A 22249-nucleotide genomic window follows, 5' to 3' on the forward strand; every position below is an offset into this window, starting at 1 on the left:
TAGGTGTGCCTAAGGGCATAGTGTGGCATGCAAAAATGAAGGAGCTCAGCGTGACTCAGATCCCAGGTTCAGTTAACAGGGCTGCAAGTTAGAAAAAATATCTTTTTACTTGCAGTAATAGTTGTAAGAGGGATAAACTGCCATGTTCATTTCTGTGGTGCATTGACTCTGAAACCTAATGTAGAAGCTAATGTGTTTACCCCAGCATCTCAAATTGCCTTCCCAGGTGCCCAAAACCCCAACTGTCCCTCACCCAGCTCCTTAATTTGCATGGGGAAGCTAAAGGTTTATGTCTGACCAAAGGAGACCAGATACATAACATACATAGTCTTCTCCAGCCTTAGTCATGAGATGTCAAAGCTTGTCTTCCTCCTGACAGTTTAATTCTCTGTCCCCACACTACCAGGCAATTATTGCAAGTGTCCTAGCTACTATAAAAGCCATGCACATGTCTTCTGCCAGCATGTAGTCGTGTCTTCTGTCAGTGTATTACTTAGTACTCAACGTTCCTATTATCTTCAAACTGACTCTGGATTTGATCCAAAGAATGCAATGCAATTCATGAAAACTTTGCTGGAGTGTATTTCTGCCTGTCTCAGCACTATGCTGACATGATTCTCATTTTCTTTCCTGCCTTCCGACCTTTCTCCTTCCACCGAAAGTTTATTTTAGCCCTGCTACATGAAATGAACGTATAATCAAATGGGAAGAATTTAAAGGACTGGTATTTGGGAAGAACGGATTTCACTTTCCCACTGAGGAATTATTGGAGTTAACGTCTGGTGATATTAAGCCCCATCCCCCTTTTGATTACTTCCCAGATTTAGCACCCTCTCTGCTTTGTCCAAAACAAAGAGCAGAAACCTGACATGCAGCAGCACCAGCCTCAGAGATAAGCCGTTAGCAGAGACTTCATAAATGATCATTTTTAATAGCTACTTTGGCGATTCTCTTTTGTCTGCCTGATTCCTGGTGCTACCCTCACTGGACTGGGCTTGCATGCAGAACATAAAATTGGACTATTACCAGAATCATTCGCACATATTAGTAGAGTTCTAGTCAAGAAAACCTTGTGGTGTAGCTGGTGCTAAGGCGTGTTTTCCCCGATTAAACCTCCATTTCCTGTATTTGCTTGATACACTACAAATAAGCAGTTGCATATATTATTTTATAGAAGGGTTATTTCCGTTACTTACTATAGTTGCTCTCTCGCTTGGCCTCATGAGCTGCACCTTTGGCAGGCACAATGGTTTTAGAGGCACAGCACTCAGACAATCTGCCACCAGCACACCCTGCAAACACCTTGCTGTACAATCTGAGTCACATTTTCAAAGGTTAGAGCCTCTGTTGCTCATGCAAAAGGAGTGTGTGCACTGTCCTCTCGCTTGCCTACAAAGCTCATCATTTCATTACCTAGCTCATCACTTGTGCTTGCATATGCCCGGTTTTGTGTGCACAGGAATGGCTGCAAGTGCAATGCAGTTGCAAATGTGCATACGCGTTGACCTCGGGCAGCTCGACCGTCAGTTCTTTATACGCTGGCCAGACTTCTCAAGATAAGAGCTCTCCGGGGTTCAAGCCGCACAAGGATAGAGCCTTGCGCCTATGAACACCAGGTAAAAGTGTTAACCAGAGCAGGGAATGCAATTGAACCCAAACCTATGTTAGTGAGAGCTCTCCTGTGCGTCTGCCAAGTAACTGCTCCCTTGCAGCAAGAGGAAAGGCAAAGGGGGAATTGAAGCCCTGTGTTGGTGCCTCATTTTCCGGGTGAGAATCACTCTCAAACCCATATCTCCGCAGCCACACCCTTTCTCTACGCAAGCTCCAATCCTCTTTTCCCTGGGCCCTTGACAGTGAGGGGGAAGGGTAGGGTGACCAGATGTCCCGATTTTATAGGGACAGTCCCGATATATGGAGCTTTTTCTTATATAGGCGCCTATTACCCCCCACCCCCGTCCCGATTTTTCACACTTGCTGTCTGGTCACCCTAGGGAAGGGTGCACAGTCGATTTGAGCCTTATTTCTCTTCAGTGAAGACTACGCTCCGATATTTGCTTGCTTGCAACCATACAGAGCCCCCACTCACACTGGAGCTCCCTGTTGCAAACCGTGCTAGGCCATGCATGCACTATCGAGGCCCAGATATTTCATAAAACGAGATCTGATACTGGTGCTTGTTGTAGGAGAACGGGTAGCTTATCTCAACCATTTGGAGGGATGGGGGGATGAGAGGGGATGGATCCACTCAATGATTCCCTGTTCTGTTCATTCCCTCTGAAGCACCTGGCCTTGGCCGCTGTCATAAGACAGGATACTGGGCTAGATGGACCATTGGTCTGACCCAGTCTGGCCGATCTTATGAGCGCCAACCCCAAATGCACACAACTCATAATCAGTTTGGGCCGTAGGCACTCTACAGCGAGTAGACTGGGTCTGGTAAAGATTATATTTCTATTCCTGCATGTACAGGCCATGGTGATGGGCTGCACTGCATGTAAATAACCTAGTGGCAAGCCATGAGCTCGTTTCCGCAGCGTGGTAGAGACCAACGCTGCTGCCTTTGTCTGACAAGGCGGGAGTCCAATGGCTGTGATTCTGCATCCAGTTCCCTCAATGGCTGCACCATATTCATTTCAACGTGGACTTAAAGGGGGTTCTTTTATTACCAGTTCCAAAATATTGTATAATCAGTATTACAGTCAATCACAGACGAGCCGGCTGTGAGCGGGGCCCTGTTGTACAAACACATACCTACAGCCAGGCCCTGCCTTGAAGAGCTTGCAGTCTAAACAGACAAGATGGACGCAGGGGAAATGCAGGCACAGTCAGGGGAAGTGAGTTGGACAAGGTCACCTAGCAGAGACCAGAATAGAATCCAGGTCTCTGGCTCTCCAGTCCTGTGTCCTGTCTGCCAGACCACCCATGCACTGCAGCTAAGAGCACAGAGAAAGCGAAAAGGCCCCAAAAAGGAAGCAACGGGGAAACCTATTCTATTTAGTTTCTTATAGCATGCCCACCACTGCAGCATCTGAGCATCTATCCAAGGTACTGGACCACACTTTAAAGTGGCTAACAGTGTAAGGTGGAATATATTGGACTGTGGGCCTTATTAGAGACACTGATTCTCAGAGCATTTGCTTTCCAATAAAGAGGGCCGCAGACAAAAAATCCTGACTCCAAAGCCCCCTAAACTTTGGGACTGAGGAGGGCTGGAATCTGGATCTAAATTTCCTGGCTGCCTGCTAGCTCAAAAATCAGATCTGGATTCTAACCGTGCAATTTATGCTTGCCGCCTCTTCTTTCTCAGAATGATACTATGAGGGAGAAGTGATGTATTTAATGAAGCAGTTATGCAGTTTACTGATCATCATTATTCAAGGAAAATGCTTTGAAGTAACAGCTTAGTGCACAGCTACAGTAAACAAGATATAGAGATATACCTAGATAGGAAGACAAATAAATGCCCATTAGAATTGATATTCTGTGTGCAGTTTGCATTTATACAGCATCTTTCATGCAAGACTCTCCAGATGCATTTGCAAACAGTGATTAAGAATCATGACATCCCTGTAAGAGCTGCAAACACTATTACAGTCATTTTAAAGATGGGGAAACTGAAACACAGAGAGGTTAAGTGACTTGCCCATGATCACATGGGCAGGCAGGAACAGAACCAGGAACAGAAACCAAAAGTCCTGATTCCAAGGTAACCACTTGACTAATGCCAATCATGCCATGCCAGGATACTGTGGCTTGCATATACAGTACCTCCTACACTACCTGATCATATCTGGCCTGTCCAAATATTCTATACGTTTCAACGGATGGCCATTTAAAAGAGCGGCACAGGAATATGGATAGGAATCCAGCAGTAAAAGAGTTAATAACAGTATACCCCCCCGTCTCCTTGCATGTTAGCAGATATAGCAGGGGACAGGTATGATCTTCATTTTAAGATATAAATCATAAGCAAGGAATGCTAGAAAATCTATTTCATAGGAGATATGGTAAAGTTATGGAATAAGTTTAACAAAGAAGCCTACTGAAGCAAACGATGTAATAGTTTAACGTGCGGGGGGGTGGAGGAGGGCAGGGGAAGGAAGGCACCTTCTTATTGAGCAGCTGTCCACCCAGAGCATTCAGAGTCAGGTCAGCTGGCTTCAGTGACAAAAATACGTTTTTATTCCATTTTACTTCTATTAGCTCTGCAAAGCCAACAGAACTAAGGGAAAGTGAACAGGGCTCTACCCCTTCTTGTACGTCATCAATGTACTATGCCCCAATATGTCCCACCCAGTGCAAATCCAGTGAAGGCAATGGTGGTGTTGCTGGTAAATTTTTTTGGCTATAACTTTTTTCGGCAAATAAATGCAGACTCCGCAACACTGAAACATTTTGCCAGTTTGCGTCAGTTTCATTCAATTGTTCGCAAAAAGAAAAGGAGTCCTTGTGGCACCTTAGAGACTAACCAATTTATTTGAGCATAAGCTTTCGTGAGCTACAGCTCACTTCATTGGATGCATTCAGTGGGAGACCATGTCTGCTTCTGGGCGCACATGGGAATTGTGGGAAGGCACTGGAAGTTTATCATAGAATCATAGAATATCAGGGTTGGAAGAGACCTCAGGAGGTCATCTAGTCCCACCCCCTGCTCAAAGCAGGATCAATCCCCAATTAAATCATCCCAGCCAGGGCTTTGTCAAGCCTGTCCTTAAAAACCTCAAAGGAAGGAGATTCCACCACCTCACTAGGTAACCCCTTCCCACTGAATGCATCCGATGAAGTGAGCTGTAGCTCACAAAAGCTTATGCTCAAATAAATGTGTTAGTCTCTAAGGTGCCACAAGTCCTCTTGTTCTTTTTGTGGATACAGACTAACACGGCTGCTACTCTGAAACCTGTCATTAAATTGGTCATCAGCAAAAACAAAACAAAACAACAAATCCCCTCAATTAAAAGAAAAATCAACCAACAGAAAAGCACACAAATAAGCCAACATTCTGAAAAAGTCTAAATGTTTCCAGTCAACCTTTTCTAAATGAAATGCTTCCAGTATTCAGGTCAAAATGACTTTTTGTTTTAAAATTTTCTTTAACTTTAAAAAATGCCAAGCACAAGAGAAAAATGCTTGAAACTAAAACAAAATGTTTCATTACAGGTGGAACAAAACATTTTGTTTGACTCAAAACTTTTTTTTTTTTACTTTTTTATTTGCCAAAAATTGGAAAAAAAAAATAATCGCTTCTTCATTCATAGATAAGAAGGTGAGACGAGGCCACAGTGATAATCTAAGATGACCTCCTATATAACATGGACCGGAGGCCTTCCCTGAATTTATTCCTGTTTGAACTACTCGAGCACATCGTTTAGAAAAATATCCAATCTTGATTTAAAAATTGCCCTGATGGGGAAGCGACCACAACCCTTGGTAAGTTCTTCTAATAGTTGATTACCCTTTTAAAATTTTGTACTTTATTTCCCATCTGAATTTTTCTAGCTTCAACTTCTAGCCAAAATGATTTTTTCCCAATTATTTTGAACGTCCAGCAAACAGAAAAATCCATTATTCACACAGTACTAGTTATGGGACATACATGAAGAGAGTGGGCTTGCACAGAATTGAGGGTCTAATTTGACCTGTGGGATCTTTATCAGTGGCGAGAAGGAAAGAATTCTGCTTAACTCTGAGATTCCAGAGGGACTTCACAGGACTGGCTTCTAGAAATACCTTCATTCTTTTTCGCTTCTGAACTGAGCACAGATTGGACAGTAACCATTAAGCTGAGAAATTTAATTTTCTCTCCCTTGGCCTCTTTTGGTTCCTCTTAGGTTTTTTGGCTTCTCTTTTGTTTTCTATGGCCATAGTCATGGCAATGATGGTTGTCCTCCAGCCCATGCTGGTTTTAATGCTGAATTCCACAGCTCTCTGAGCTCTCACAAGGTAGGCCATAAAGGGGGAAAATCCTCTGCTGGATTTAACTTCAGCAGAGTTCTGGTATGTTACACTAACTCAGGGTCTGCCCCAATGAGTTTCTACAAAAACTGAGCCTCCAAGACTGAAGTAAACAGCTGGCACTATAGTGAGTCTCATTAGCTGCTGTGTTAATTGTTTCACTATATCCTTGCACACAACGCCACTGCTGCATCAGATTCTTGCATCTATTTAACCCATTGAGAGTAAATAAATTCCCTTTTAACTGACAAAACCTCTTCTCCTGAAAATGAAAAATGAACTACCAGGTGGTAAGTACAGTATCCAGCAAACCAACTTCCTATCTACTGGGCTTCTTACAAGACTCCTTGGATGACTGCTTTGGTTTCCACCCTTACCAAGCTCACTACACATGCACATTATGATTCAGGACTAAAACTAACCTTGGTGTTAACCTTTGAAGACTGCAGACTTGTATTTCTTCCCAAGCATTCATTCACCTGGGAGGCTGTAAAATGCCAACATTCTGAGGGGCCAACTAAGGAATTATGATTTATCATAAATACTGTACACTGAACATTGCTCTCTGGTTTCCCCTTTGTTCCAACCTAATTCTACTTTTTACTAAAATTATGAAAACTAATTGCATTATTTAATCCCCATCACTTACAATTCTCCAGTGTTTCATTAATCAGTGTAATCAAGCCAATCAGAATAGATAAAGGAGATCTTTTAGCAGGCTTTGATGAGATTTTATCAAAATCTCAGTGCATATTGTAAAGCCTTAGCACCCTCAGAAGCGAACTAACTATAGAATAGAGAAGCTTTATCGAGCAAGAACTAATATAACAGCTGATGTCTGGACCAGTTTAAGAGGCTCTCCCTACTATACTACTGACTGGGGAGGTGTGTGTGTGTTTAGATATATACAGAGAGAGAGAAATGCTATAAAGCATCCAAGATTAATTTTTAAAACTATGGAAGAAAAAAAGGAAGAAAACATCTGCTAATTAACAAACCATAAAGCCAGAGTATCGTAAGTAAGATGCAGTGGATAATGCCTGGGTTATATAAAAGTAATTGTAAATCAAGACCTTTATTAAAAAATTAAATGCCTCCTCTTTGGCATAGTAATCTTAGTCTATATCCATCTCCTTGAATTAACATGAATCAATGTTTGGAATACTGTCAGTGTGCTTTTCCCCTTTTTTTAATGTCATAAACCGTATGTTTCAGCATCCCGATTGACTAAAAAGGGGTATGTGCATTATGCTTATTTACTCCCAGCCAATGACAGCAAAAGTAGGTAGCCTACAACTACCCAGACTTATAAAATGAATATAAACAGGACATTTATTGTTAATCACCTGTTGTAGCTCCTGGTCAATATATAACTAGTTAAAATACTTACATTATAAGCCTAATTCTAGGTAAATATATATCAAAAGTATCATTTTTCTAGGGTAATTAATAAATCAAACTCTGTTAGTAGAAAAGTGTCTTCGGTCAATGAAAGCAAGCCAGACATTTTGAGCTCTGAGCTATGAAGAAGGCGACCTTTTGTTTATATAACACCTGTCAACACAAAGGATCCCAAATTGCGGGATTTAATTAACTTCTGATAATCCAATCCTACAAATTGCCAACAGGGGTTCCTGTACCTGGAGAACCATTCCCCCTCCCCCCCCCCCCAGCAGAGAGATAATGGTGTTCATAGCGCCACCCTCCCTGGGGCTTCTGCTGCACTCAGGGTTCTGCAGACACTCACCGATAGAAGCTGCCCAGGGCATGTGCTGATTTACACGCTCCCTACCAGTGTTGCCCATTTTGGGTGCAGTAGCTTACTGCAGGACCACACGTAGAGTTGGAACAGTGGGATGCTTTGCACCACCCCATCTTCCCAAAAGGCAGACTCATCACTCCTACAAGCCCTACACCCTGGGAAACTTCAGCAAATTACTCACCTGGCCCAACCCTACTTGTGAGAGCTGAGAAGCTCACAGCCCAAGGAGCAGACCATAACGACCCTCCATATTATCCTGATCTTTAATGTGCAAACTGATTGCTTACAAAGCAGACAGGAGAGAAAGATGAACACTGCCTTCACTTTAAGCCATTTCCATTGCTCGTTCTGCTTTAACGGTCGGTTGTTTGCGTCTTCCTTTTCCATGAGGGCTCTGGGCCAGACCCTGTCCTTTGGATTCTGAGGAGCTGTCCCTTTATGTTTTTGTAAAGCTATACCACATATGAGCAACAGGCAGAACCCGGCACTGGCCACTTTGGCAATGACTTTCGCAGGAACAGAATCCAGTGAAAATAATGATGGAGGAGGATCTTTATTTTTATTTCAGAGCAGGCAACATGGCAACCCTTGATTGCTTAGAAAGCTACAGTCTACATACTCAGTGTGGCAGCTTTCTAAGCAATCAAGGGTTGCCATGTTGCCTGCTTTGAAATAAAAATAAAGATCCTCCTCCATCATTATTTTCACTGGATTCTGTTCCTGCGAAAGTCATTGCCAAAGTGGCCAGTGCCGGGTTCTGCCTGTTGCTCATATGTGGTATAGCTTTACAAAAACACAAAGGGACAGCTCCTCAGAATCCAAAGGGGACCACCAGATCCTTGAGGACAGAATATGCCTGAGGTACCTTGTAGGTGCTTTTACACTGAATTAGTCTTGATCTCACTAAAAAAGGGAAGCTTCCTTCCTCCTCCCCCCCCCCATAGCTTTTTGTCCTGCATTTCCCTAGTATTTTAGGTACCCAATATGTACAGCACAATTTAAAAAGAAAACCAGTGCTGAGAAAAGAAAAATAGGTTTGCCAGAGAAGTGCTTCAGCTCATCACAGTCTACAAAAAACAGGAGACCTAGGTCTCTAAATGCCCTATCCCTCAGGGGCCCGATTCTGCTCCATTGACTGGGCAGTAGCAAAACTCCCATTGGCTTCACTGTTTTGAGCCTCATATATTTGTATTATGCCACATAGAAAGGGAACAGTCTAGTTTGTACCTAGGCTGCCTCCTTCTTAGCTGATGGAAATCACTACAGCTCCGCTGAAGTCAAAGGCATTTTACTGAGAAGCTGGCCTGCTCTACTTAAATCAATCCTTTTAAAATGAAGAGCTGCTTTGTGTTTTTTGAATGGAAAGCATAACATATATAATCTTTACTCCTATCCTCAGCTTCATGGAACCAGGTTTCAGCCATACAGAACCAGCATCACCAAATAATTTTGCGACTGACTCTCATGCTTGAAAGACAGGTTGCTCCACTTTCCCTGGGATCAGAACAATCTGGATAGGGACACATAAGGCCAAATCCTCAGATGGTGTAAACCAGCATAGCTCCACTGAAGTCAATGGAGCTAGACCAAGTTACACGAGCCAAGAATCTTGCCCCTATGCTGCAGTATGGATGCAACCATCACAACTCAGAGCATCAGTTGGTCTCTCTCAGATAACAAATATAGTTAGTTATGCCTCACCACTGTTGATGGTAAGGTAAAAGTTGGTCATGTTAGTATCCTGACCTTAGTGGAATGGACATAAACTTACTTTTAATTAATAGTTTTCCCCAGTTTCACATTTTTCTTCACGCCAGTGGAAATGTGCTTTTGTGCTTCATGCAGTTTATATAGAAATCAAAAATGGTAAGCAACTTTTTAACATGATAAAGTGGGGGGCGGGGGGTGGATATTGTACTGGGATGCTGCAATTCCATTTATCCCAGCATGCCACACCACTGCTCTTTGGACAGCAATCACAGGACCTAGACACCAAGCTGTGGAAGAGATTCTTCCAAGCTGCAGCAGCTGGCTCTTTGGCCAATGGAACAGGCGGTTGTACTGGGGGCTTTGGAGTTGCCTCTGGGTCTGTGGCATGGTTAGGCTGCTGAAGGACTGTCTGGGTTGTCTTGTCCTTTTTTTTAAAATTGCATTTCCTTTTGTATCAGAGGGGTAGCCGTGTTAGTCTGGATCTGTAAAAGCAGCAAAGAGTCTTGTGGCACACCTCTGAGTGTGAAAAATCCATATGCCAATACCCGCAAATATAGGCCTCATATTGTTCGTGCCTCTGCACACACCCTATTAAGGTAAAACAGGTTTATTTGTCATTGGCCAAACTCTGTATGTGTCTGAAACAAATCAAGCAGCATTCTGGGACCACATCCCAGCATTCTGGGACCACAGAGAATCACGAATAAAATGTCACCTCTGTCTTGTCTAGTTGAAGCTTGTCTCCTGTCTTTTAAGATGCTGTACTTGCAATAGATTTCTTTGCCCTTCCAATATAATTAGCTGTTAAGAATAGCTGCCTAATCTAGAGATTTCCTTATTGTTTGCCATTCTCAAAGGCTTTTCCTGCATTCTTTTTTTTTTGGGGGGGGGAGAGTGGGGGTAGTGCCCCATCATTGCACTACCAATCTGATGAAGCTTTATAGATGGTAGCAACTGCAAGAGCCCCCTAGTATCATGGGGGCACATCCCCTTCTATCCCCATGATGTCTAGGTCCTGTTCTGAGAGGATACAATGGAATGAACACCTGTTCCGGGTATACTCTAGCTCTTCCACTGTTGAAACCACTGCGGGGGTGGGGTGGGGGCTTCCTCTGGGACGGTGCAACAATGGGAGTTTCCCCTCCCCCGCGAAACAAAACCTAGCACGGACATGACCAAAACCTGCACACTTGGAGGCAATTAAGGGACTTGAGGTCTGCATGGAGATGCGGGACCACTCTGCTGACTCATTTGGCAGCCAGACAAGGAGGCTCTCATTAGCTCCAGCTCAAGAGGATAAAAGGTGGAGAGTCCGTATGTCAAGAGAGGGGCTGTTGAGTCTTGCACGGTAAACCCTAAAACCAGCCAGCTTGGTAGGAAGCTCAGCTTGAAGTTTGTGTCTTTGGGACGCTAACGCAGGCTGGGAACTCTGTCCAGTCCCAGGGGACTTAAGAACGCCAAGGATTTAGCATGCAGAGTTTGCACCATTTAAACACACAGATGGAGACCTTGGAGCAATGATTTTAAATACTAGGAGAGGAGCGAGAGAAGGGGAGCAGGATGAGCTCTGCTAGGACCTTAAGAGTGAAAAAAAATCTAACTATAGAATTTGGAAGCAAAATCTGGTGGATTTGGAGATGTTATTCAATGGCAACTACTTGGTGGATGATATGGGAAACAAATAATCACTAAAGGCTTGATCCAAAGCCCATTGAAGTCAGTAAGAATATTTTCACTGATTTCAGTGGCCTTTGGATCTGGCCCCAACAGCTGTATTCCTTGCTTTCTCCTTTAATACACAAAACAATCATGTGACCTAAAATTAAGGCAGCCATCATTCCATGACAAAACATTGCACCCTCTGGGTCTACTGGGATGACCACCATCAGGTTCCCAATAGCCTTCACCCTGGACAAATTGGTGGTGATGCCCAGAAGGAAGCAAGGAAGTAAATCTATTAAGAAAAGATGCAATCCAAAGAAAAAACATGTAGCTGTGACTTTCAAATTGGTTAGGGGTAAATTTCAAGTGCTATGGAGCAAGGTCATGGCCTGTCTTGTGTGCTGGTGCAAGGGAGCGGAGAGGGCATGAGACACCCTATTGCTCCCTTGCCCCAGTACCCCATCTTCACCACTTCATGCAAGGGGGTGAAATCCAATTCTGCAGAGTAGCTGTGTCCCCCTCTTGCCCAGGAGAGCAGTGCATGAGCAGGGCTTCCCGGCTTGCCTAATGTTTGATTCACCACTGCTCTTCCATTCTTTGAAAAGTGTGGGCTTTCTGGGCCATGTATTTGCAATGGCTGCTTTCCAAACAGAGCTAAAAGTGAGTGGTTTTAGCAAAAGCACATAGGTTAGTTGTGTGCCCCCGTCTGAAACACGGGGTTAATGACTCAGATTATGTCCACACAGGGTATGTCTAAATAGCATACTAACCCCGGGCTCTGACTCAGGTTTGAACTCAAGTCACCCCACCCACTTCCATCCACACCCAAATCAGTCTGACTCAGGTCAGAAAGCACTCTGGACCTGGGTCCTAGGACCCTACTAGTGGGATAAGTCAGAGCCCAAGTCCCACTGTGACTCAGGTCTAAGCCCTGTCATTTTGCAGTGTAGACACAGCTCAAACCACAGACCCGAGTCAGAAGGTCGGCATACTGCAGTACAGACGCATTAGCATGGTTGTGAGAACTGAGCCCAGGGATTGTAAACCCAGGTTTACAATGCACTGTGGATGCTCCAGGTCAGGCGTGGAAATGTTGCATCAACAAGCCCAGGTCTCAGGCTGACAATGTAGTGTAGACATACCCACGCTGCCTCGTCCTGGGTGTAGCACTCCTATTGAAGTCAATCGTAGCTGTAATAAGTGGAGTGAGCGCAAAAATAGTGCTTGATATGAGGGTTTGTTGCAATTGACTTTGGAATGAATCATTTACACTCCTGAACTGCCTCAGATGTGTAGCCACATGAGTTTTTACACTTCTTTCAGCTAAATCGGGAAAAATTTAGCACTCTGGAACATCATGTGGAGCTGCCCATTTGCCCATTTCTCCCTGGGTCCACAAACCAAGTAAGCAGTGTTTCATTTTTCACACGTGCAGTCGTTGTTACGCATGCAAAATTCCCTCTGGAATGAGCTGGTGTGAATCGTTTTCTCCTTGGGGTGATAATGCAGATGCAAGGGAGCCTGGAGGAAGAATGGTCTTGTGTCTATTGATAATTCATCCTAGGCTCGTTGGACTAGATGACCTTCTGGGGTCCCTTCCAACCCTGATATTCTATGATTCTTGATGTAAAACTAGCTAACAGTAGAAATGCAAGGAGTCTTTCAGAGAGTTTGAAATGCCGGATGCAATTTCCTGCAATTTTAGGAGTCGGGACATTTCAGAAGATAGTGGCGTTTCATGAAATCTAGCTATTCTGTCTCATTTATGTCTTTCCCCCAAGAGGAGCAGACCCTCCTTTAGAGAAGAGCACATAGACAGGGGACTCCTAGCAAAGGTCTCTCTCTCCCTACTGGCAGAAAAGCTGGACGCCCCGGAAACTCTTCAACCACACAACGGCTCCCACTTCAAATGGTGCTGCCTGGCGGTAAAGCCTCACCTCACCAGCCAAGGAAGGGGAGGAGCAGCACTCCCCCAAGCTAAGGTGGGGGAGAGGAGGGGAACTCATCCCTCCGGCTTTAGCAGAGAGCAGGGAGTTACACTCTCCCATACTTGAATTCCAAAGGCATTGATTACAGGGTAGATCAGCTAGGGAATGAGGAGTGTGCTGGTGATGGGCAGGGAACAGGTCCTGAAGGAATCAAGATGCTTTGGGTAGGCATATGTTTTAGGAGAGTGAAGAGGGAGGAAAAACCTCCAAGCCAACAGGCCACAGCTTGTCTGTCTGTCCATCTGAGAGAGAGAACCAGCTGGCACTTTGTTATCATTATTTCACAGTCATATTGTGTGGGCATCTCAAGGCGCATGCAGGTTAGACCCCTTTGTGTTCTGTCTGTCCATTGGAGGGCGGGGAACACTCTTCTGTCTATCTGGGAAAGAGCATTAGAGGGTCACATCCCTATCTGTCTCTGGGAGAGAAATGGTGGGGCACGGCTCCCTGTATGGAAGGAAATTCCTTGCCAGTCTGCAAACTTGTGGGAGCTGGCTGGGCACTCACCTATCTCTCTGAGATCAGCAGCTGGCCAGGCACATACCTGTCTGAGGGCAGGAGCTGGCTGGGCTCTGCCTGTCTGAGGACAGGAGCTGGAGGGGCACGCTGTGTCTGTCTGTCTGTCGGTCTGAGGACAGGAGCTGGCGAAGCACGCTGTGTCTGTCTGTCGGTCTGAGGACAGGAGCTGGAGGGGCACGCTGTGTCTGTCTGTCTGTCGGTCTGAGGACAGGAGCTGGAGGGGCACTCTGTGTCTGTCTGTCTGTGTGTCAGTCTGTCTGTCCGTCGGTCTGAGGACAGGAGCTGGAGGGGCACGCTGTGTCTGTCTGTCTGTCGGTCTGAGGACAGGAGCTGGAGGGGCACTCTGTGTCTGTCTGTCTGTGTGTCGGTCTGTCTGTCTGTCGGTCTGAGGACAGGAGCTGGAGGGGCATGCTGTGTCTGTCTGTCTGTCGGTCTGAGGACAAGAGCTGGCGGGGCACACTGTGTCTGTCTGTCTATCTGTCTGAGGACAGGAGCTGGAAGGGCACGCTGTGTCTGTCTGTCTGAGGACAGGAGCCGGAGGGGCACGCTGTGTCTGTCTGTCTGTCTGTCTGTCTGAGGACAGGAGCTGGCGGGGCACGCTGTGTCTGTCTGTCAGTCTGTCTGTCTGAGGACAGGAGCTGGAGGGGCACGCTGTGTCTGTCTGTCTGTCGGTCTGAGGACAGGAGCTGGCGGGGCACGCTGTGTCTGTCTGTCTGAGGACAGGAGCTGGCGGGGCACGCTGTGTCTGTCTGTCTGTCGGTCTGAGGACAGGAGCTGGCGGGGCACGCTGTGTCTGTCTGTCTGAGGACAGGAGCTGGCGGGGCACGCTGTGTCTGTCTGTCTGTCGGTCTGAGGACAGGAGCTGGCGGGGCACGCTGTGTCTGTCTGTCTGTCGGTCTGAGGACAGGAGCTGGCGGGGCACGCTGTGTCTGTCTGTCTGTCGGTCTGAGGACAGGAGCTGGCGGGGCACGCTGTGTCTGTCTGTCAGTCTGTCTGTCTGAGGACAGGAGCTGGAGGGGCACGCTGTGTCTGTCTGTCTGTCCGTCTGAGGACAGGAGCTGGCGGGGCACGCTGTGTCTGTCGGTCTGTCGGTCTGAGGACAGGAGCTGGCGGGGCACGCTGTGTCTGTCTGTCTGTCGGTCTGAGGACAGGAGCTGGCGGGGCACGCTGTGTCTGTCTGTCTGAGGACAGGAGCTGGCGGGGCACGCTGTGTCTGTCTGTCTGTCTGTCTGAGGACAGGAGCTGGCGGGGCACGCTGTGTCTGTCGGTCTGTCGGTCTGAGGACAGGAGCTGGCGGGGCACGCTGTGTCTGTCTGTCTGTCTGAGGACAGGAGCTGGCGGGGCACGCTGTGTCTGTCTGTCTGTCTGTCTGAGGACAGGAGCTGGCGGGGCACGCTGTGTCTGTCGGTCTGTCGGTCTGAGGGCGGGAGCTGTCCAGGCGCTGGCCGGTCCCTTCCCCTCTCTCCTCCGGGGCCGAGCAGCCAGCGGGCCGGGCCGGGCCGGGAGCCGGCCTGGCAGCTGTCCCTGGCGGGGGTTGGCTCGGCGGGCTGAGCCCGCAGCTGGCGGCCCGCAGGCTGGGCTCAGGCCCGGGGGAGCCGCGGCGCGGGGAGAACAGCTCCGGGGAACCCGACTCGCCGGACTGAAGCCGGGGAAGGGCCGGGAGCTGCCAGCAGCGTGGGCCGGGGCTCGGTGGCCGGGTCCGACCGGGCCCAGAGCCCTGCGCCGAGGGGCTGGCAGAGCGGGGGCCCAGCCTGAAACCAGCCCCGGCAGGGGGAGGCCCCCCCACGCCAGCCAGCTGGGCGCGTGGGCTAAAGCTCCCGGGGTTATGGGGGGGGGGATCCTATTTGGGGAGCTGCAATCCTGGGCCACCCCCCAGCCCCTTGGGAATTGCCATGAGCAGCTTCCCCCTTCCCGCTCCCTCCCCTTGAAAATTAAGGCGAGCGATTGATTGCTGCAAGGGCGGGGGGGACGTCTGGATCCGTCAATAGGCCCGCTTGGAAACCTGCTTCCCCCAGGTTTGCAGCCAGCGATCGCCGCCAGCAGTCCCTGGAGTGGGGGTGGGGGGAGGAGAAAGGTCAGGGGTGACCCCACCCTTCTGGTTGCAGGACCCGCCGGCGAGAGTACTTGCAGGTGGGGAGGGACCAAGGCCATTGGGAAGACGGGGCTGGATCGGGGGCTGCAAAAATCTCCGACAAAGCTTTGCCCTTCTCCTACCACTCACCCCCACTGCCCCTGAGCTCCCGACGCGTCTTCCATGAGCACCTGGGCAGGGCACGTGTGGCGTGGGGCTGTTCTGTACCTTGTCAGGGGCCCATCGGCCAGATCCAGTGATTAAACCTAACTCCGCCCGGTGCCATTAACAAAGAAGAAGAAAGAAATGATGAGCTAAACTCCGGAGCAGCAGTGAAACGAAATCGGTTTCCATAGACCGAGATAGGATGTGTCTCTCCCCCCCCTCCCCCCCACCCCCCAGCTTTTGTCTTGAATGTTACAAAGACCTACAGAAAACTTCTGTGCAAATCGTCTCCAGTGAGGCTGGGTCGTGTCGGGAAAGGAACAGTTAAGTGAGCTGTAGCTCACAAAAGCTTCTGCTCAAAGAAATTGGTTAGTCTCTAAGGTGCCACGAGTCCCCCTTTTCTTTTTGCGAATACAGACTAACACGGCTGCTACTCTGAAACCCGTGAAAATGCAGGAGAGACGCTCGACAGTCAGCCATAAAAAGTGTGTTTGTGGTATTTATTGTGGGGCAGGGGAACTGACACCTGCTGGCTTGTTTGTGTTTTATTTTTAATTCATAAATCGACTTCTCTGCCGAAGGAGCTGTATCGATCTCGACTTTGTTTCATTTAGGGAAAGCCACCTCCTCTAAATGTATCTTTCCATCTCTCTCTCTCTAGTCAGACATTTCACACAGGAGTCACGGCTCTTTTGACCCGAAAAGAGAAGCTTGGTTTGGAAAAAACAAACCAACAAACCCCAAGATCTGCATAAATGTAGCTTTCAGCAACACCATGGAATGAAAGCTTATTTCAAAATAATAATAATAATTAATAATAATTAATAATAAAAACCCCAAACAAATGCATTAAACTCCGGCGTGGTTTAGATGAAGGATCATCTCTAGCAAGGCTGGGAATGAGAGAAACGATTTGTCTGTGGCTTTGGGGGACACACATTCGTTGGCGGCCGGCCGATTAAATGCTAACTCCACTTCTGCCTTGCTCTGGCCGGAATGAGGCCGCCCCCCCAATTAAAGTCCCTTTAAAATGCTCAAGGAGACAAGCTGGATTTGTCCAACTTGAGACTTGATGCTGCTATTGTGAAAACGACCCAGAAATCGGTGGCCATCCATGCCTCGCTTATGCTCTTGATCAGTTTATCACTGGACCAGAACCAACGTGGCCAGTCCTCACTCCTGTTCCGGGGTGAAATTAGCGACCGGCCAGTGGACCTGGGGGGGGGGGTCACTGTCTGGCTCAGGTATGGGCAGTTACCCTAACAGGGATGCAACTGCATTCGAGTTCATGGCAGCAGGCTGCTCCTCGCTATGAATTGCCTTTGTGTTTGGATAAAGTATGTAATCTTCTCCTCACCCACACCATTAAACCAGGTTGCCTTTTCAATTAAGAACTGTCTTGAGCACAGCAGTCAATTTGCCTAATGAAGATGCAATATATTTTCACTCCCCCCCCCAAAAAAAAATAATGGGGAAATCCCACTTTTTCATTAGACACGATTACGGAGAAAGTACAACCGGGGGAGGGGGGGCGGACTGCCCAAACTAAATGTGGCCCACGCCGTTTATTAAATACCAGGCTTTTAAATAAATTGAAATTTCATACAGATAAGACGCCAGCTTGGGTTTCAAATATGGCCAGGCAGGCTCGCTTCCTTCAGATTAAAAAACCAACCCACCCGAGTCCATTCTTTAAAACGCACTCATCAGACAGCAAATCCCGATTAACCCAAGTATTGTCGAGTCTCCGCTGCAATTACTCGGGCAAACTTTTTACTCAGTCCAGTTCGCTTCCATTAAACCCGAGTCGGATGCTTTCAAATGGACTTGCACTCGTCCATAATGTGCAGCTTTGGGGGGACAAACAACACCGTTTAATCAGGCAGGAACACAGGGGAGCCGGAATGGCTTTACAATGAATTTCAAATGGCAAAACAAATTGGAGCCGGCTGTATTGTTTAAAACGCTGCCTTCCCCCCCCCCCCCCCCATCCCCTCTGAGCAAAACACCGAGCGCGAGTTTGTGAGGACGAAAGGCTGCTTTTTGCCATTCGAAAACAAATATCTCCTGAAATGAAAGAAGCGAGTGAAGTTGGACATCATTTAACAAAAACAAACCAAAACGGGTTTAAAAAGTGTGATATTCCGTCCTTAATCGTTGGCAAATTAAAGGATTTCGTTTACTAGACGGTTTCCTGACCCTGTTCTACTTGTTTGATCTTTGGTAAACCCCCCCTCTCCCCCCCACACACATACACACAAATCCGCCCCTTTCTTTTGCAGGTAAAATAATATTTCCAACGTGCCATTTAAAAGACGAAACTATGGATATAGTTTTCAAGGGTATGTTTAGCGATGGGTGGATAAAAACCATCCAGCAATAGATGTAAGTCAGGGAAAGAAAGAAGATAATAGGAGGGTTCATTTCTTAGTCACAGGGTAACAACAGTTGGTTTCTGATCTTTTGCAAGTTTTCTGCATTGTGGGGGGCTGAGGCTGGGGGTGGGGGGGGCGGCTAAATGAGTATTTGTTTCTCCAAGAGCCAGCGGCTAAAGAAGATCTGCAAAGAATAGTAAGGAAGATTTTCGATTAAAACCTTATCCCAGCTCCACGGATTACTTTATATCGATTCTTATATATGTGGCTGCAACTGATGGGTTCTAATCAAAAGTCCAAAGGAAAGGAAAAGTTCTTTCCGGGTCTCACTAAAAAAAAGTTTTTTTTCCCCCCATATGCGGGAAATAAAGGCTGTAAAAGGTTAGAAAGGAAAGACTCGTTTCAAGCTTCGCTGGGGATTTATTTTCTTCTTTCTTACAACCCCCCCCCCCCCTTTTTTTTTTTTTTTTTTTGTTTCTCCCCCGCAAGCCGGCTATGAAGTTTGCCAGCATGCTAGATACTGGAGTGTAATCGTTATTTTAATATCAGGACCGCCATCAAAAACCTGCTTGCTACACAGAGCTGCTCATCCAGGCAACTCAGGGCAAGAGAGGAAAATTACGGAAGCGGATAGTTAACGCCTTTCATGAACAAACACACACGCACACACCTGACCCACCGGCTCCCACACTTCCCCGGGGGATGCACAGAACATTTCCACACTCGTTCGCACCCGACCCACACCCAGCACACTCGTCTGGCACAACCCCCATCCAGCTCTCTCCGGAAACACACAAGATCGTCTCTGGTTATGTTCACATTCGCACTGCGAATTTATTTCTTGATTTCAGGGAGACTTTTCTGGTTTGGACCCTAGTTCGTGTTCAGCCCTTCCTCGGGCGTAGTTGCCTCTCTCTCGTTGTATCATTTGTAGGAAATAGAGGGCTGTAAAACGGGCGGCTTCCAGATTGCCAGATTTCTCCCCCCATTTCCTCCCCCACCCATACAAATTATGAAAGTTGGTTTAATCGAGGTTGGGATGGCGACTAATCAAAACCCCCAAAGGAGCGTAGGCAGCTCTGAGACAAAATGAAAAGGGAGCTCTTTTTAACATTGCAAGGACTGGTAACATTTCTGAAAAGTGGCTCGTGGTATTTGTGAATGGCTGTTTAAATAGCACTACCCCCTTCCCCCCCAAATAAGTTTTTTAGGGGGTCAGGAGAAGCATTGGAAACCGCAGCTGGATTGCAGATAAATTGTAAGGGAAGTGTGGAATATTTTGACTAGACACAAATCCGCTGAGGGAAAAGCTAAGTGAGTGCCATGCATTGCTCTCCGGATCCGACCAGGGACGGAAAGGTGGCAAATCATAAATCGGTTCGTTTTAAGGGAGCTTGCTTAAGTCTCCGATAATAAACTCTTTCTTTTTGTCACCAGATACTAAACCGAGCAGTTCAGAACTATTAGCCAGCGGGGTAATAAATACAAACCGCAATAAACGCTTGCAAAACAGTCAACTGAGAGTGGGAAATAATACCAAAGGAATCACAAATAAATAGATAGCGAAAGAGAGAGAATGGATCATACATATATGCAGAGAGAGGGGAAATGAATGGCTATTTAACACAATTGGTAGTGGAAGTTGAAGAACTTACTGCAAATCAGAAGTGAGAGCGTTTTTCATCCCAGAAGTAGAGTTTTGGTTCTCAGAGGACACAAGTTCTTATAGATCAAGACGCAGGGTCCACTCACTATCACTTTATCCCGAGCTAGACTGGGTTTCTGGGGCTGCACCTGGTCTGAAATGGTTTCCAAATGGAAAAGAAGAGATTGGAAAGTTTAAAAAAAAAAAAAGAAAGAAAGAAAGAAAACGCAAGTTCTTACAGCTGGAGAACCAGTTTTTGCAACTTTCCCATTAGCTGCAGGAAAACTGAAGCCAGAAGCTGCTGCAAAGTCTGTGCAGAATTCCTCCAGAAAGAAGGTTCCCCCCTTTTTTTCCCCCCTTTCAGATCCAATCTTTGCAAGAGCCATTCCAGCACATTGCTAAGCTAAAGGGAAATTCTCTTTGATAAAGCGGTGTTCCCAGCTTCTGGGTTTTAAAACCTAAATCTATATTCAAATCTGGCTGAAGGTGTGTTCTGGGATTTATGAAAGCCTCTTAAAGGGGTAAATTTACCAAACCGTGACAAAATCATCACAATCTTACTTTAGACATCTGAAGTGGATGAGAATTTTAAAGAGACCCTTGTTTATTTAAGTAACACCGTCCATTTCTGCCACTTCTTTTATTGGCCGTGCGATTATTCCAAAGTTATTAGACTCGAGCGGAGAGCTCGCCTCATGCGGTCCCCTATCTACGGGGAAGGGAGCTCCCTTATTCACACTGCCCCACAAGATCTAAGCACGGTCAGTTTCAGGCTCTGCGGCGAGAACTGGATCTTCACGGCAAGCCCTGGGGCTTGGAATATCGTTCCAGATCTAGCCCCGCTTTTCACTAGTTTCTCGGGCGCTGTATTTTATTTAACTGCATCTCCAAGGCCTCCCCACTCCACCCCCCTCCCCCGTCCCCGTTTACTGCCCCCCCCCTTTAAAAACAAAATGATTTCGACTCAGGAAAAAAAAAATTCCTTCTGGCCCAGGATACACGGGGAAGAATTATCTTTCGATTTCTTCCAAGTGGGATTAAGGTTACTAAATAGTGTGGGGACGAATGGGGGCGGGGGGAGCTGATTTTGGATATTTATTGTTACTGCTTGTGTTGAATGGCATTCTGAGGGATGGGGTGGCGATGCCGCCAGCGGGATATTTACATCATTTGGGAGTTAAGTATTGTGTGCACAGATCTGTATCGGGGGGGGGGGGGTACAAAGAGCCAGGACTCATCCCTCCCCCCTCCCCTCAAACTAAATGTGTCAGGGCTCCTAAAAAAGAGGGATGGTGGCTGGATCTATGCTAGGTTTCAGAGGAGCAGCCGTGTCAGTCTGTATTCTCAAAAAGAAAAGGAGGACTTGCGGCACCTTAGAGACTAACTAATTTACTTGAGCAGAAGCTTTGCTCTCATTCTCCTGGGCAAGCCGGGAATTGGGCACGGCTCTGTCCCCGGCAAGGAGCGGCCACCTCAGTTCTCTGGGGCGCCTCTGAGCCAGCAGGACATCCCGAAAAGTCAGAGCAGAGCAAAGGGACAGGGACTGAAGGGGGGGGGGCGATTGTTGTTGATTTACTTTTGCTTTGGTTTTTGTTTGGCTTTCATTCCCCCCCCCCCCCAATAAAGCTCCAGAAGCCGCGCTGCAAATCGCTAACTCGGCGGCACTGGAATAATTCGTTGCTTGCCGCCGGTCCCAAGGACAACCGCATTTGGTTACACACATACCGCTTCAGAAAGCGCCGCAAAGAGACGCGCTAATTACTCCACCTTCATTACCCCAGGTCACCCCCATTCAAAGGATCGAGCTGATTTTCTTCTGTCCCCCCCCCCCCCCCCCAGGGTGCCAGCAGAGGCAGGGGCGCCGCTCGCTCGCTGGCTTTCTGTCTCCTGATCGCTGCGAGTTTTGGGGGGTGTTTTTCTTTTAAGTCTATTTTAAATGGGTTCATTTGGCTGCTGTCCGCGCTGGGGGCGGCGGCGGGGGGGAGGGGGGGGGTTAGGCAGCGATCGCAGTCCGATTGGACGGGTCCTAGTAAGTCACTGCAACGGGCACCCACAGCTCCCTGGTGCTGCCGGTAGACAGCTGGCATTTCGGGGTCGCTCAGGATTTTGCTTGTCGCTAGGAACCACACAATATCCCTCTCCCCTGCTGCATACCCTTTATTTGTATTAAAATATTTGCATGTCCTATAGGGACTGTAAATTCAATCCACCACTCCCCAATCCCCCATTTTGACTGCATAGATTATATATATACACACACATATATAATACACACACACACACACACACACATATATAATACACACACACACCCCACACATATATAATACACACACACACACACACACATATATAATACACACACCCACACCCCACACACATATATAATACACACACACA

The 22249-nt window shown here is 47.1% G+C and overlaps 1 long non-coding RNA gene across 1 annotated transcript in view; it reads right to left on the reverse strand.

The window, feature by feature from the left end:
• The window catches only part of LOC311521601, a 91855-nt gene extending 71602 nt beyond the window's left edge, over positions 1-20253 (reverse strand). The window contains exon 1 of the long non-coding RNA XR_014711928.1: positions 19860-20253. This is a non-coding gene — a long non-coding RNA (uncharacterized lncRNA). The remainder of the gene's footprint in view (positions 1-19859) is intronic.
• Positions 20254-22249: the final 1996 nt, after the last annotated feature.

The sequence above is a fragment of the Lepidochelys olivacea genome (genome assembly GCF_965140295.1).
Source record: "Lepidochelys olivacea isolate rLepOli2 genome assembly, chromosome: 6".
Lineage (NCBI taxonomy): Eukaryota > Metazoa > Chordata > Testudines > Cheloniidae > Lepidochelys > Lepidochelys olivacea.